Consider the following 15,364-nt stretch of genomic DNA (forward strand, 5'->3'; position numbering starts at 1 on the left):
TTGCTTGTCTTTTGAATTCAACTACAGTTCTTAAAATAGAATTAGAAACAACCTTTGATATGACTCCAAACACATCATCATAATAGATATGAATTAGTATTATGTGTAAACAAACTTTAGACCAGAGGACATAAGAGCAGATTTTGCCTGTTTGGACCATCAAGTCTTCTCGTCATTTGATCATGGCTGATTTATTAACCCTCTCAACCCAATTCTCCAGCCTTCTCAATATAACATTTGACACCCTTACTAATCAAGAACCCATCAATCTCTGCTTTAAATATACCCATTGGCTTGGCCTCCACAGCCAGTTGTAGCAAAAAAATTCCACAGAATAACTACTCTCTAGCTGAAGAAATTCCTCATTTTTGTTCTAAAGAGATGTGTGGTATTTGAGGGTATTCCTTCTGGTCCTAGACTCTACCACTATTGAAAACATCCTTTCCATATCCACACTATCCAGACCTTTCAATATTCGAAAGGCTTCACTGAGAGCTTTCCAAATTTTTCTAAACTTCAGCGAGTATCAGCTACTCATCACCCGTTAATCCTTTCATTCCTGGGATCATTCTCATGAACCTCCTCTGGTCTCTCTGCAATGCTAGCACACCCTTTCTTGGATAAGAAGAACAAAACTGCTCTCAGTACTCCATATGGGGTCTAACCAATGCCTTATAATGCTTATCAAAGTGCATGACTATACATGTCCCTACACTGTATTCCATCTACCACTTCTTTGCCCATTCTCATAATCTGTCCAAGTCCTTCTCCAGACTCCCTGCTTCCTCAGCACTGACTGCTTCTCCACTTATCTTGGTATTGGTCACAATCTTGGCCACAAAACCATCAATTCTGTCATCCAGATCAATAACATAATGTGAAAAGAAGCAGTTCCAACACCAATCCCTGTGAAACACCATTAGTCATTGGCAGACAACCAGAAAAGGAACCCTTTATTCCCACTCTTTGCCTTCTGCCAGTCAGCCAATCTTTTGTCCATGCTAGTATCTTTCCTGTAATACTATGGACCTTTATCTTGTTTAGCAAGATAAACAATCCTTATCTTGTGAAGGCCTTCTGAAACTCCCAGCATACAATATTCACTGACTTTCTTTTGTCTGTCCTGCTTGTTACTTCCTCAAAGAATTGTAACAGATCTGTCAGGCAAGGTTTCTCCAAAAAGAAACCATGCTGACTTTGGCCTACTTTATGCGCCATTGAGTACACCAAAATGTCATGCTTAATAATGGCCTCTAATATCTTGCCAACCACTGAAGTCAGTGAAACTGAATTTCAGTGAAATTTTTGTCGTTTGCCTCCCTCCCTTTGTAAAGAGTGGAGAGACAATTGCAATGTTCTGGACTTCCGGAACCATTCCGAAGCTAGTGATTTTTGAAAGATCATTGCTAAAGCCTCTGCAATCTCTTCAGCTACTTATTTCAGATTCCTGGGATGTAATCCATTTGGTTCAGGTATTTTATCTATCTTGAAATCTTTCAGCTTCCTAAACACCCTCTCCTTAGTAATAGCTACTACACTCACCTCTGCTCCCTGATGCATTCTAATTTTTGGCATACATCTGGTGTCTGCCACAGTGAAGAGTGACACAAAATTCTTATTCATTTCATCTTTCTCCCCCATTAGTACCTCTCCAATATAATTTTTCAGCAGTTTGATATCTACTCTTGCCACTCTTTTACTCTTTATATCTGAAAAACGAACTTTTGGAATCCTCTTTTATATTATTGGCTAGCTTACTTTCATATTCATCTTTTTTCTCCATATCACTTTATTAATTGCCTTCAGTAGGTTTTTAAAAGCTTCTCAATCCTCTTGCTTCCCACTCATTTTTGTTATATTATATGTTCTCTCATTTGCTTTTATGCTGTCTTTGACTTCTTGTCAGCCACAGTTGATGCATTCTCCCTTTAAAATGCTTCTTTTTTGGGAAGAACCGATCCCATCCCTTCCAAATTACTTCCAGAATCTCCAGCCATTGCTACTCTGCTTTCATCCTTTCTGTGTCCCCTTCCAATCATCTTTGGTTAGCTCCTCTCTGTAATTCCTTTTATTCCACTGTAATACTGATACATCTGATGTTATCTTCTCCCTCTCAAACTACAGGGTAAAGATCATATGATCACTGCCTCCTAAAGGCTCTTTTACATCAACCCCCTAATCAAATTTGGTTTATTACACAACACCCGTTCCAGAATTGCCTTTCCCCTAGTGGACTCAACTGTGACCTTCTCTCAAGTGCCATCTTGTAGGCATCCCACAAATTCCTTTCTTTGGGAACCAGTGTCAACATGATTTTCCCAATCTACCTGTATGTTGAAATCCCCCATGTCTATTGTAACATAGTCCTTTTGACATGCCTTTCCCATCTCTCACTGGAATTTGTACCCCACATCCTGTCTACAGTTTGCAGGTCTGTATATAACTCCCAGTTAGGGACTTTATACACTGGCAGTTTCTTAAGTCTACCCACAAGAGTTCTACATGTTCCAATCCTATAATCACCACTTTCTAAATATTTGATTTCATTTTTTTACCACCAAAGCCACCCTACCCCTCTGCTTACCTGCCTGTCCTTTTGATACGATGCATATCCTTGGACATTATGCTCCTAACTATGATCTTCTTTCAGCCGTAACTCAGTGATGCCCACAATATCACAACTGCCAGTTTCTAACTGTACTACAAGATCATCTAACTTAATCTGTATACTGCGTGCATTCAAATATCACACCTTCAGTCCTTTTCAATTTTGTTTCCATGTTACTGAAACTTAAATTCTTATTCCTTTCTAAATGTTTTGCCTTCTGTTTTATTCAAGGGACTTACATAATCTCTCCTGCACTCTCCTTCCTTCTTATTTTATTATTACTTTTCCAAGCTGTTGAAACCACTCCCTCCACCCTCCCTCCTCCTCTGAGCCAGGAGGTCTATCCACTGCCCTGGTTACGTAATTGAGCAGGACCTTTTCCCAGCATGATTCAGGTGGAGTCCATTCCAGCTGAACCATTCCCTGCTTTCCTAATGCTAGTCCCCTTTGCACTTCTTGAGATTTTATTTCAAGGTGCTGGGAATTAACACTAGGAAATTTTATTTTCCACACTCAAAAATTGTAATGAGCATTATTGTACCAATTATGTTCAGGACAGACCCATACAATTGGGAAATGTTTTTGAATAGCAATATAAGCTATAGTTAAAACATCATACTGTGGTCAAAATAATCATTTTCAAAGAGTACTAACTATATATCTATTGAGCTTTCACTGATTTTGTTAACGGAATTAAAATAAGCATTGCTTCCAAATACAATAATATATTTATTACAAGATAAAAGATGATAACACAAAGCTCTATTACCCTATAAAGATTATGACACTATTTTCTTTCTTAATTTTTCTTGACCATTCTATGATGAATTGTTCATTTTGTCTCTGTAAAATGGTTAGCAATTACAGCTTTTTATTTCCTGATGAGAATTCTTCATTGTAATTGGCTGCATAAAATCTCCTCTGTTAACTGTTTCTCTTTCCACTTTTGTTACAGTCAGTTTTGCCATAATGGATGGTCTGCATGATGTAATGGCAGCAGATGGTCACCATTTGCTGACGATAATGTGACAACGACAGCAATGAAATTTTAACAAATGCAGTTGAATGTGAAAATCTTAAAAATGGTGTCAGCAGTCGTTTCCCCTTCACTGCAGCAAGTTGCTGAAATCCTTACAGATGCAATTTTTATACATCATTAAAATAAATGTGACTTTAAAATTTTATGTGCTGCATTCATAAAAGACCCTGGAAAAAGTTGAGCCTTGCTGTATGAGATGTACTAAACCATAATAATCATTAGCAGTCTCTTTGGCCTAAAAACTCATTTTATGTCTGGAATCCAATTTCCTCAAGATGGGTTTCATGAAAAAATAAAAGTTTATGATATTTTAGCTTCTATATTAACCTTTCTATGCCTAAATCTTCATTTCTTCCTTATAAAATGTTTAACAAGTTGGTTAACAATTTGAGCTTTTTACTTCCTGGTGATAATTTTTCAATGTGAAATGCAGCTCAAGATGTTTGATGCCATTACTATTGTAGGAGACCAGCGACCTCAGAAACTTGACATCCAAATGAATAATGAAACTCTAAAACAACCTGGCATGCTTGGAACTTCAGTGGTACAAATTTTACAGATTTTCCAGACTACTGATGTTATTTAAATCATCTCAATGCTTTTTAAATTTAGTTATTTTTAAACACACAACATGAAAACAATTTTTTCAGTGAGCACGTGAGTGAAATGAAGATGCTGGAACCAGGATCTAGATGAGTCAGAGGAGAGCAGAAACTGGGGGCCTGGTGCGTCAGAAGACGCATAGGAATCTTGGCCGAATTGGGTAGAAAAAGAGCTTAGGAATCAGGGTTTTGCCATGTCAGAGGGAGCACAGGCACAAGGTCCCTGATATGTCAGTAAGAGTGTGGCATCCATGCTCCTAATATGTCAGTGGTATTGTGACAACCATGCCCCTGCTATGTCAGTGTTCCTTCAACCAACACCCAAACAAAAGTGATCTGGTCATTTACTTCAATGCAACTTTGGAAGCTTGCTTCTGCAATTTGGTCATCATATCTTGTACATGAAAACCAGAAAAGTACTCCAAAAGTATTTTATCGATAATATGCGTTTCAGTGTGTTCTGTGGGCATGAAGGCTGCTTTAGAGGGAGGCAACATTCCTTTGCAAAGCAACAGAAATTTTAAAGCACTTTTTGATCACAGGCTGGTACAAACTAAAATTGTAGCAAAATTCAATATTTTGTCACTACTTCCAGTATGAACAAAATTGTCAATAACATATCACTGAATATTTGTGCATTAAACTTCACATTCAATGAGCTACTGTCATATTCCCTTAGCTCCGCTGCTTGCCAATATCAATAATCCCATGTTGGGTTGAGACATACCTTTCCCTTCCTAAACTGGTGTCTCAGTGGAGATTCTAATACCAGACACTTTCTTCATAAAAGAATCCCTTTTTTTGCCTGAAGCTAATCTGTTGAATGATGGCTTGTCACCAAAATAATCTTCTGCGGAGCTGTATCAGACTCCGAGCATTTTTTGAATTAAATACCATAATAAATAAAGATATTCTTACTTCATTAACTGGTTTGCTGTTACTATTAATTAGGTCAATATTGTAAGAATTGACAGCTACCATTTGCCAGTTGACAGGAATCTGGCAGGAGGACCCAACATACCATTCCGTAAAATGAAGCAATTTATTGACCTGTCACTGCATACCGACAGCAGTAACAGGCAGACATGTGTAATCTCCCTAACCTGGGTTTAGGTTTAATGTTCAAACTTAACTTGCTGTCTCCTACAGTTCTGCTGATTCTCAGATCAAATTTCAACCCTTTGGTTACCTGAAGAAAAACTGTAGGGTTCTTACTGGATATTCCAATCCACTGAGAGATGAAATAGTCAAAATTAGCAATTGGAAAATTGAAACGTTTCATTAATAGGTTTTACGCAGAAAATATATGGGTATGTTTCATCTTCTTTCATGTCACAGAAGGCTTCATATGCAGAGGCCCAGCCTGTCAATGCACTTAAAAGCCTCTAGGTACATCAAGCAGAAAAATGAGGTGCCTCCAATAATAGATCTTAATGAGCAAGTTGTTGGTTAGGTGGAATAAGCACCAATTTTTAAGCTCAACAGAAAGCTGAAACTTACTGATGCATTAACAGTAAATTAGTTTGAGATGTTAAATTTTGATCAACAGTTCCATCAAATGTTATTAACTAGCTTCAAGCAGTAGTTTCAAACGGCATCGCATGCCAGTAAATTAGCAACAAAACTACATAGCCAGCAGCAATTCTGTGAAGCAAATAATTACATTGATTATTCTGAGCTTTGTTCTTTGTAATCTATAACCCGTGAATACTCTTAAAATTGGAGTAAGGCACTGGCAATTCGATTTATTGATTAGCAGTTGTTCATGAGTTTTCCTGATGACTTAGTGAATAAAAACAATGCTCAATATTGTCCTGATGCAGCACAAAACAACTTCTATTTAAATAACGCCTTCAACATTTAATGAAAAAAAATCTTACTTTCCAAAAGTGTAATCAAATAAAGAATGGGAAGTTAGAAGGGTGATGGTGGAGGAGGTGGGCAGGGGGATGGGAGGAGTATGACCAAAGGCTCAAGGGTTAAACAGGATCCACGTTTGCAGAGGATTACGAATTTCAGAGAGGGAAATAGAAAGCATGAAACCTCAATGGCAAACAGGCACCATCCAAATACAGGAAAAGGTATGGATGGATGACAGCGGAAAATGGATTTTGTTCTTATTATGTGCACTAGACAAGTCGCCTATATCATGCTAACACCTAGTTGGGCAAACTCTGAGTTGTACCCAATTACCAGTAGAGCTTGATAGAGCAGGTCTGGAGTTGATGCTTCCCTGGGGTAGGGCATTGAGATGGATCACAGTCTCAAAATAAAGCCAAACTAAACAAAGACTTCACAAAGAGGCTAGTAAACCTTTAGCAGTTCGTGGAAAATTATTTATGATATTCAAGACAGTAACAAACATATTTTTAAAGAACAAGGCAATCAAACATTACGGGTTAGTGCAGGACATAGGTAAATTATCTTAATGAAAAGTAGAGGGGGCATGGGATGTTGAATGGCTTGCTCCGGCTTCTCTTTCTTATGGTGTGACGTTCTGCAGATTTCCTGATTGTGGCCACTTGAAGAACTCTCAACTACCTTCTCATTATCATGCTGAGCTCTGGGAAGCTGATCAGCCCTAAGGAACCTCATTTCACAGTAGCTATAAAACAGCAGAGGAAAGGCTGCCTAGAGCTGGAGGAAAATGTGTGGAAGAGGAACAAAATGCAATCTGCAGTTCCATCCTCTGTCACGAATGGGCCCATATTATTGCGACGTAGAGGCTAAACTGTCTGGCAGATATCGTGGTATCTTGTACTAAGCTAAATAATGTGGGAAACATGAGATCATTAAAAGAACACAGAGCAAGGCGATCTGCATATGTCGTGGGCAAAAGAAGATGAATAGATAATCTAACTTAAAAAAAACTGCATATATAGATGATTTGCATATAAAATGTTTGCACTAATAGACCCAATTTCTTGTCAGCACAGGTAGGAGGAGGCAAATGAAACTTGTTCTTGGATCTGAGGAGCAGAGGCCAATTAGGATAGCAATGAAAGAGGTCACAATGAGCTGAGAGTGAAGATGTTCGGAGATGATGTAATAGTCAAAAAGACCCTTAGCAGACTGGTTCATACTGAGACAACACTGTGTTGATAGCATGAAATCTGTTATCACAATATAACATCTGCGATATCACTGAAAAGTCATTATCTTACAAAATCCAAAAAAATAGTTCTGATTTATGCTACACTGGTGACAAAGGAGAAATCTGACAACGAAGAATCCGTGAGAAGTGTGAAAGACATGTGGTGAACTATGTGCCTGTCTGGACACGCCCCCCTGCTGACTGCTCCTGTGGCTCCTCCCACAGGCCCCTGTATAAAGGAGATCTGAGGCCTGACGCTCGGCCTCAGTCTCCAGGACATTGTATGATAGACACTCACTCCTGGTTCCTTCTTCCAGTCAATAAAAGCCGATATCTCGCCTTACGTCTCAGTGTGAGTTATTGATGGTGCATCAAGACATGATCCAGATCTTTCAAGAGCTGAAAGAAAGTTGGAGCTGCCAGGCACTTGCATGCACATGGAGGCTATTTCTACCACCTGGAGGCACATTATCCTTGATAAACAAAGAGATTTGAACAGAGAGTACCTAACTAGAGGATGACTGAAGGGTCAATGTAGAGGCCACTGCTGAAGATACTTAAAGTGTAATCCATTTATACATAAATCATGAAGGCTAGAGATTGGGGAACAATGGTTGACTGTGGTAAAGATTACTGATGGGTGATAGAAGGTGATAATTTATGTCATAGGCAGATTCTCTAACAACATCAGGGCTGTCTTTTGATTGTGGGAACTCCAGAAATGATCAAAGTTGGTTTGCAAGAAATTCAACATCACATGTTTGAAGAGGTAACTAAATTTAAGATGAGATGGTAGTTTGCAAGTTAGGAGGACTGTGGGTTTTATAGAGTGGAGGTGTGAATATTGTAGGTCTGTCAATAGAAGGGAAACATAGCAAAAGGCCTTATTTATAATACTAGTCAGTGGAAAGCAGACAAAGAACTCCAAGAGGTTTGGCATGGATTTGAAAAGCACAAGAACAAACACTGGTGAATTGTACTCAGAGTCCTAGAACAATACAGCATGGAAACAAGCCCAGTGAGTGTTCCACTAATCATCACTTCCAAAGTAAACTAATCTTGCATTAATGCCATTATACCCTCTCAACATTCTCATCAATGCTCCTTGATTTTACCACTCAGTTATACTACAGGGATAATTCATAGTGGCTGATTCACCAACCAACCCACACATCTTTGTGATGTTAGGGGAAACTGCAGGATCCAGAGGAGACTCATACGATCACAGAACGTACATGCTAACTCCACATAGACAGCACTGATGATCTAGCTTTAATCTGACGCTGTAAGGAAACAACTCTACTAACTGCATCACTCTGCTGCCCATTGGGTACAGTAGACTTCCATTTAACATAGGCCTGTAATTAGGGATAATAAATGGATTTTTCTTTTGAAGCTGTGGGTTTTTTGAAAGTGAAATAAACAAATTGGTGATTAACAGTAACCATTTATAATGACAGCTCCAGTATCAGTGACATGTTTAGCATTTTGTTGAAGACTGGTTTAGGAGGAAGAGGAGGTGGTGCAGGAGGAGAGAGAAGAGAGAAAATATAGAAAGGCTTGAGCAGAAAAACAAGTGATGCAAAGTTGTGGGTTCAGTCTTCACCAGTTGATGTCTGAACTGGAGCACGATTGTTCACCTCAGCTCAGAATATCTGAGATAGAGGGAAGGTTAAAAATAATCTTACTTGAACCATGGAAGGTAGAAAAATAAACATAACCAGAACTTGACCCCTCATTTTTATTTGAATGCAACTATTTCACTTATTATCTCTCTTCCATCACAAAATCAGAAATGGAGATATTTGGTGATAGTTGAGTAATGTTTAATTCCAATTGCAGTTCTTTAGAAAATGAAGCAGTCCATCTAAATCAGCATGCAGCAAGACGGAGACAAAATTCTAAGCAGATCAGTGACAAATAACTTTAATGCCACTAATATGCCATTGAATAATCACCCCCTAGCAAGAATAAGTTTTATCACCACCCCTGATAACCACCAACAAACACCACCACCATTGCCTTGGGGCCACCACTGACCTGAATCAAGGTCATAAATAGTGTGGTTAACAAGAGTAGATGAGTGTTTGGCTACCTGATTAACTCTCCACCTTACCCCTCAAGTTGCCACCTGCAATACATGATTCAGGATTGTCATACGACTCTCTGCTTTCTCATGCACAAGTGCATTTCCAACAGTATTCAATATATTCCAAGTCAAAGCTGCCTGCCTAGTTCCAGCTCACAAAATCTACTGCAGTAACTAGCTAATGCTTTGTCAAAACTACTTTTCATTTTCGTGATCAGTTCTACCTGGCAGGACATGTGCAGGAAGTGGGCAGAAACAGTGCTACCTGAGGTTCCCCTCCAAGTAGTACAATCAGTGGGCTTGAAAGTGTATGCTTGATACTTAATTTTGTTATCCAAACTTAATTCTTTACTTTATTGAACAATGCTGAGCATCCATGAATGCAGTGGTTGAGGATGGCTCTCATGCAGAGTGGTACAGTAAATGCTATTTAATCTATAATCATTGTTTATGATTATACATTTTATGAGAGAATTAATGAAATGTCAAATTTTCACAGGCCAACAGTCTGAGACTGATCACAGCATCTTTAATTCCAAGACATCTGACAAAACATTAAAATTCTGCAGGACTAAATTCAAAAGTGTGCAGCTGGATTTTTTTTTGAAAATTATCTACACTTTGGATAAAGTATTGGGATAAGACCATTAGTCAGAGTGGATTCATGCCTGTGCCACCAATCTCATGATTTATCTTTTAACTTGGTACCACTTGTATGAACTAATTCCATATGCTTTGGCTTATGCAGAAGTCTGTCAAACTGTCTTAAGTATTCTAAATGTCTGAGCCTCTTCTGCTCTCTTATATTGAGATTTTTAAAAATTCACCGCAGTCAGTAAAGAAATTTCGATACGTCTCCTTTCTTAAAGCACCAATTCTTTATTCTGAGGTTTTGACTTTGGTTCTAAGTGCCCCAGCTGACCTATCATTTCTCTTATTACATGCCTTTTCTATTTCTCATTGTAATTTGCAACCCCTCCCCATCCTGGCTACTGTTTGGAGGCCTATATATAACTACCATCAAGGGCTTGTTAGCCTTGCACTTTCTTAATTCTAACCACAATGTTCCTATATCTTCAGATCCTTTGTCACCTCTTTTTAAGGATTTGATTTCATTTTTTACCAACGAAGCCACACTCACACCTCTGCCTTCCTGCCTGTCCTTTTAATATAAGGTGCATCCTTGGATGTTAAGCTCCCAACTATGACCTCCTTTTAGCCACGACTCAGCGATGCCCACAATGTCATACTTACCAAATCACTAACAGCACTACAAGATCATCTATCTTATTCTGTACATTTCTGCATTCAAATATAGCATCTTCAGTACTGTATTCATTACCCTTTTTGATTTTGCACCCAGGCTACATTTGAACTCATCCCATAGAAAGCAATTATGCTCTATTATCTGCCCGACCTTCCGCATCGTCTCACTACACACTGCATTGACTTGTATACCAACTGCTCCATTTTTAGCCCTATCACTCTGGTTCCCACTCCCCTGCCAAATTAGCTTAAACCACTCCCAACATCTCTGTGAACCTGCCTGCAAGGATATTGGTCCCCCTCGGGTCCAGGTGTAAACTGTCCTTTTTTTGTATGTCATTCTTGCCCAGAAGAGATCCCAATGATCCAAAACCCTGCCCCCTGCACCACTTCCTCAACCACTCATCCATCTGTACTATCATCTTATTCCTACCTTGACAAGCATGTGGCACTGGCAATAATCTAGAGATTACTATTTCCTGCACTTTAGTCTCTTCCTGAGTTTTCTAAACTCATTGCGCAGGATCTCTGCCTTCTTTCTACCCACATATCATTGGTGCCTACATGCACCACAACTACTGGCTGTTCGCCCTCCCTCTTGAAAATTTTCTGCAGCCGATCTGGAACATCCTAGACCATAGAACTTGGGAGGCAACATACCACCCTGGCTTGTCTTTGGCTGCTACAGAATTGGCCGTCCATCTCCCTAATTATCGAGACTACCATCACAATCACTCGGCTTGACATTACTCCTCCCTGCTGAGCCTCAGGGCCAGCCACTGTGCTGCTGTTGTGCCCTGACATGTCATACACCCAGCAGCATGCAGAGGAGGACACTTGATGCTGAGGGCAGCAGCCACAAGGGAGCCCTGCACTGACTTCTCCTGGTGGTCACCCATCTGCTCCCTAAGCCTGCACTCTGGGTGTGACCACCTCAGTAAAAGTCTCATCTGTGAGCTTTTCCGCCTCCCCGATGGTCCTGAATACGTCCAGCTCTCACTCTGACACACACAAATACAGATGTGCTTTTCCTAATATTAAATAAAAATCTTAAAAAGAACTCCTTCTGTCCATCCAAATACAATTTGAAAAAAATAGCGAACTGCAGTACAATTCAAGTGAAAAAGCAATTATAATTGAATACAGCTCTAGCAAACAGTTCAAAAGGAAGTTTCTATGGTAACCAACATGCACAGTAATGATGCCCTGGGAAAAAGCCATTACCACTGAACTGCTTGAAAACCAAAAAGGTCTGAGAAAACTGGCATTTTGTCTCATCAGCCATCCAAACTGTTCCATTCATAATGCATAAAATGTTCAGTCATGTATTCCATATATTACACATTTTATGGAAAAAATCCCTATTTCCACATGGAATTTCCTGTTGCACTTCATTTTTGAATCCTTAAATATGACTGTTAAAAACTAATTCCCCTTGACAATCCCTAGGGACATATTTAATCTAAAAATGGTGATTTCTACATGGGTTATTTAAAATGCATATTAAAAAAAATCTTTCCAATCTTTCATATTGGACCTGTACTTCTGCAGTAATATAGCATATTTTGGCAACAATGTGGCAGAAAAGTTTTTCCTGCTTTATGATTTAACACTGCAGTTCATGGACATTGAAAGCTCATTGCCAATATCAAGAGTTCACTTTTAAAATACCAATGACTTTTCTTTAAAAAAACAATTAATTGTGCCAGCAGCACTGCAACTTCCCTCATCATAAACTGCTGACCGAAGATTTCTGTGTGCATTTGAAATATTTCACTCCATTTTTTTTTAAACTCGGTGTTTGTGTGCTTAACTATAATTACCCCCTTTCGTAACAACTGCAAAGCGAAAGATTAAGCAGACATGCTACATGAAGCAAAATCTGACCCAATGAGAAAAGTACAGTCAAGTTTAACACAGTCACATAATTTTGAGGGAATGTTTTCTCTAATTCTTTGGGCAAGGGTTTAGCACTTAAATTTGATTTTAAGCAGCTGTGAGACATAAACGTCTAGATACAGCAGCTGTCTGGATTCTTAAAAAACTCACAATATTTTCTTGTATATAATAATATAATGGTTAATTAGTGCTTTGCCATTTCCTTCTCTGCATAAGCAGCTCACAAGTCTTTTTATTTTTATTTACTTCCTTCCCATTGAAACCTGTCTTTGATCCCAGCCTGGACAAGTGAAATTAACAGCTTTCCTCAAAAGCTGTTGTGATATGACTGTGAAATAGATTTTCCAGGGTAAGTACAGATCTCAAGGAATTGCAATTTACAAAGTGAATTCCCGAAATAAATAGACACAGCTGTAAGAGCATCTCCATACCCATAGGGAATTCACAGGATGACTGGTGTCAGAAATGTCATCCTGATGGGTTTATTGTTGATAATTAACCATGCCACCACTTTGCTATTCCCACAAACACGCTTTGGTGTTCTTGCTGGTCTAACCTAGGTGGAGATCTAGCAGTCACTGCTGAACTTTGAGTCAGAGCACTCAGCTATTGGCAACTTAACACATCAGGAACAACAGGCCAGGCAGCATCTATTGAAAAGAGTAACCAGTTGATTTTTTGGGCCGAGACCCTTCATCAAGGACCCAGAATCTGCAGATTTTCTCTTGTTAGCTATTCAAATGATTTACATTGTATAAATTTACAAAATATCTAAACAAGGACAATACTGAAAAATACAATTGAGTGCTCAGGATTAAAAGCAATTAAGTAAAATTCAATAAAAAGACTTATATGCTCTTATCTTTTCAATCCAGGCTAACCACCTCATTCAAATGAATAGATCATGGTGCATATCCCAGCCATTCATGGAATAAGATTGAGGGGCCAGGTGCAAGGTGCAGCCAGCTTCTCAGTCTAGGGCACATCTCCTAAAGATGGTGCTAACTCTAGCTCTAGCAGAAAGCAGGAGGAGGGATGGATTGGCATCTGACTTTTGACTAATTTCTGACATCTTCATTGCAATGCACAGCTGCAGAAGTCAAGAACACAATGACACACATACTACAGTTAGTTGACTATACACTATGAATCCAGCAATTGAATTTTGGGTTGTTCCAATCTATTCTGTCAAGCAACTGCAGTAAACCAACATACTGCTTCCCAGACATCCACATTCAACCATCTTCCCACCATCTTAACAGGAGTAGAGCCTCCACCTACCACCCTATCAGCCTCTACATCCAACACATCATTCTCCGCAGCTTCTGCCATCTTTAATGGGATCTTACCATCAAACATATCTTAAACTCCCCTCCCCACTCTTTGCTTTCTTCAGAGATTCCCTTGTCCATTCATCCCTCCCCACTAATCTCCCTCCTGGCATGTATCCCTGCAAGCAATAGAAACCTGTCCATTCACCTCCAACCTCACCTCTATTGAGGCCCCCAAGACTGCTTTACAAAAACCTCTTTTCCATCTGCAAAAGTGGAATTTTCCAGTGGCCAACAATTTTAATTCTTGTGCCCATTCCTGTTTGCCAATTCTGATTCCTAAATGGACTTCAAAGCTTTGGACACCATCTCACTTTTTAAAAATATACAGTATTTCTGTTTTTGCACATTTTTAAATAATCTATTCAATACATGTAATTGATTTACTTGTTTATTTATTATGTTTTATTTTATTTATTATTATTATTATTTTCCTCTCTCGCTAGATTATGCATTGCATTGAACTTCTGCTGTTAAGTTAACAAATTTCATGTCACATGCCGGTGATAATAAACCGGATTCTGATTGTGTTCTGAAATGTCAGCTGATGACCTCTTCTTCTGCCACAAGGCCACTCTAGGAGTGCAGGAGCAAATCTTATATTCCATCCAGGTAGCCTGCAACCTGATGGCATTAACATCAATTTCTCCCTCCGTTAATATTTTCCCTCCCTTTTCCCTCTTCTTCTATTCTTCACTGTGGCCTCTTACCGCTTTTCCTCACCTGCCTATCACTTCCCTTGATGCCACTGCTTCTTCCCTTTCTCTCATGGTCCACTCTCTTCTAACAAATTCCTTCTTCTCCAGCCCCTTGCCTTTTCCACTCATCACCTCCCAACTTCTTACTTCATCTCCTTTCCTCCACTCACTTGGCTTCACCTTTCACCATCTAGCTTGTTCTCCTTCCCTGCCCCTCACCTTCTTTATTCTGGCATCTTCCCTCTTCTTTCCAGTTTTGATTAAGGTGTCTCGGCCCAAAATGTAGACTACTTATTCTTTCCTATAGATGTTGCCTGACCTGCTCAGTTTCCCCAGCATTTGATTTGTGTTGCTCTGGATTTCCAGCATCTGCAGAATCTCTAGTGCTTACTGCTACCATTGAACTAAAACAGCTACTAGTAGTATGCACTGTAACAGTGAGTATCATCCCACTGTTTAATAAGCATCTGTAGTATTTGTTAACCTGACAGATATGGTTCTCAAAGACAGCACGTGTGCAATCTGAATCATGGGGAAAGGAAGTATCTTGTATTTTTTTACTGTAATGTGAAGTGGATTCCTATGCTTGTTTGCTCTTTTTTTAAAAACACATTATACATTATTACTTTAAAATCAGAATTAAAATAAATTGCATTGAGAATTTATCATGGAAGCAAGCTGCTCAGCTCAACCAATGCAATGCCATCTTTCCAAAGTGATGACTGCAGATTTCAGTCC

At 39.1% G+C, this 15,364-nt stretch overlaps 1 protein-coding gene across 2 annotated transcripts in view; it reads right to left on the reverse strand.

Annotated features, from left to right (window-relative positions):
- LOC132384652 (RNA-binding protein Nova-1) overlaps window positions 1–15,364 on the reverse strand; it is a 246,023-nt gene that overhangs the window by 125,413 nt on the left and 105,246 nt on the right. The window lies entirely within an intron of this gene.

Source organism: Hypanus sabinus, chromosome 2, assembly GCF_030144855.1.
Source record: "Hypanus sabinus isolate sHypSab1 chromosome 2, sHypSab1.hap1, whole genome shotgun sequence".
Lineage (NCBI taxonomy): Eukaryota > Metazoa > Chordata > Chondrichthyes > Myliobatiformes > Dasyatidae > Hypanus > Hypanus sabinus.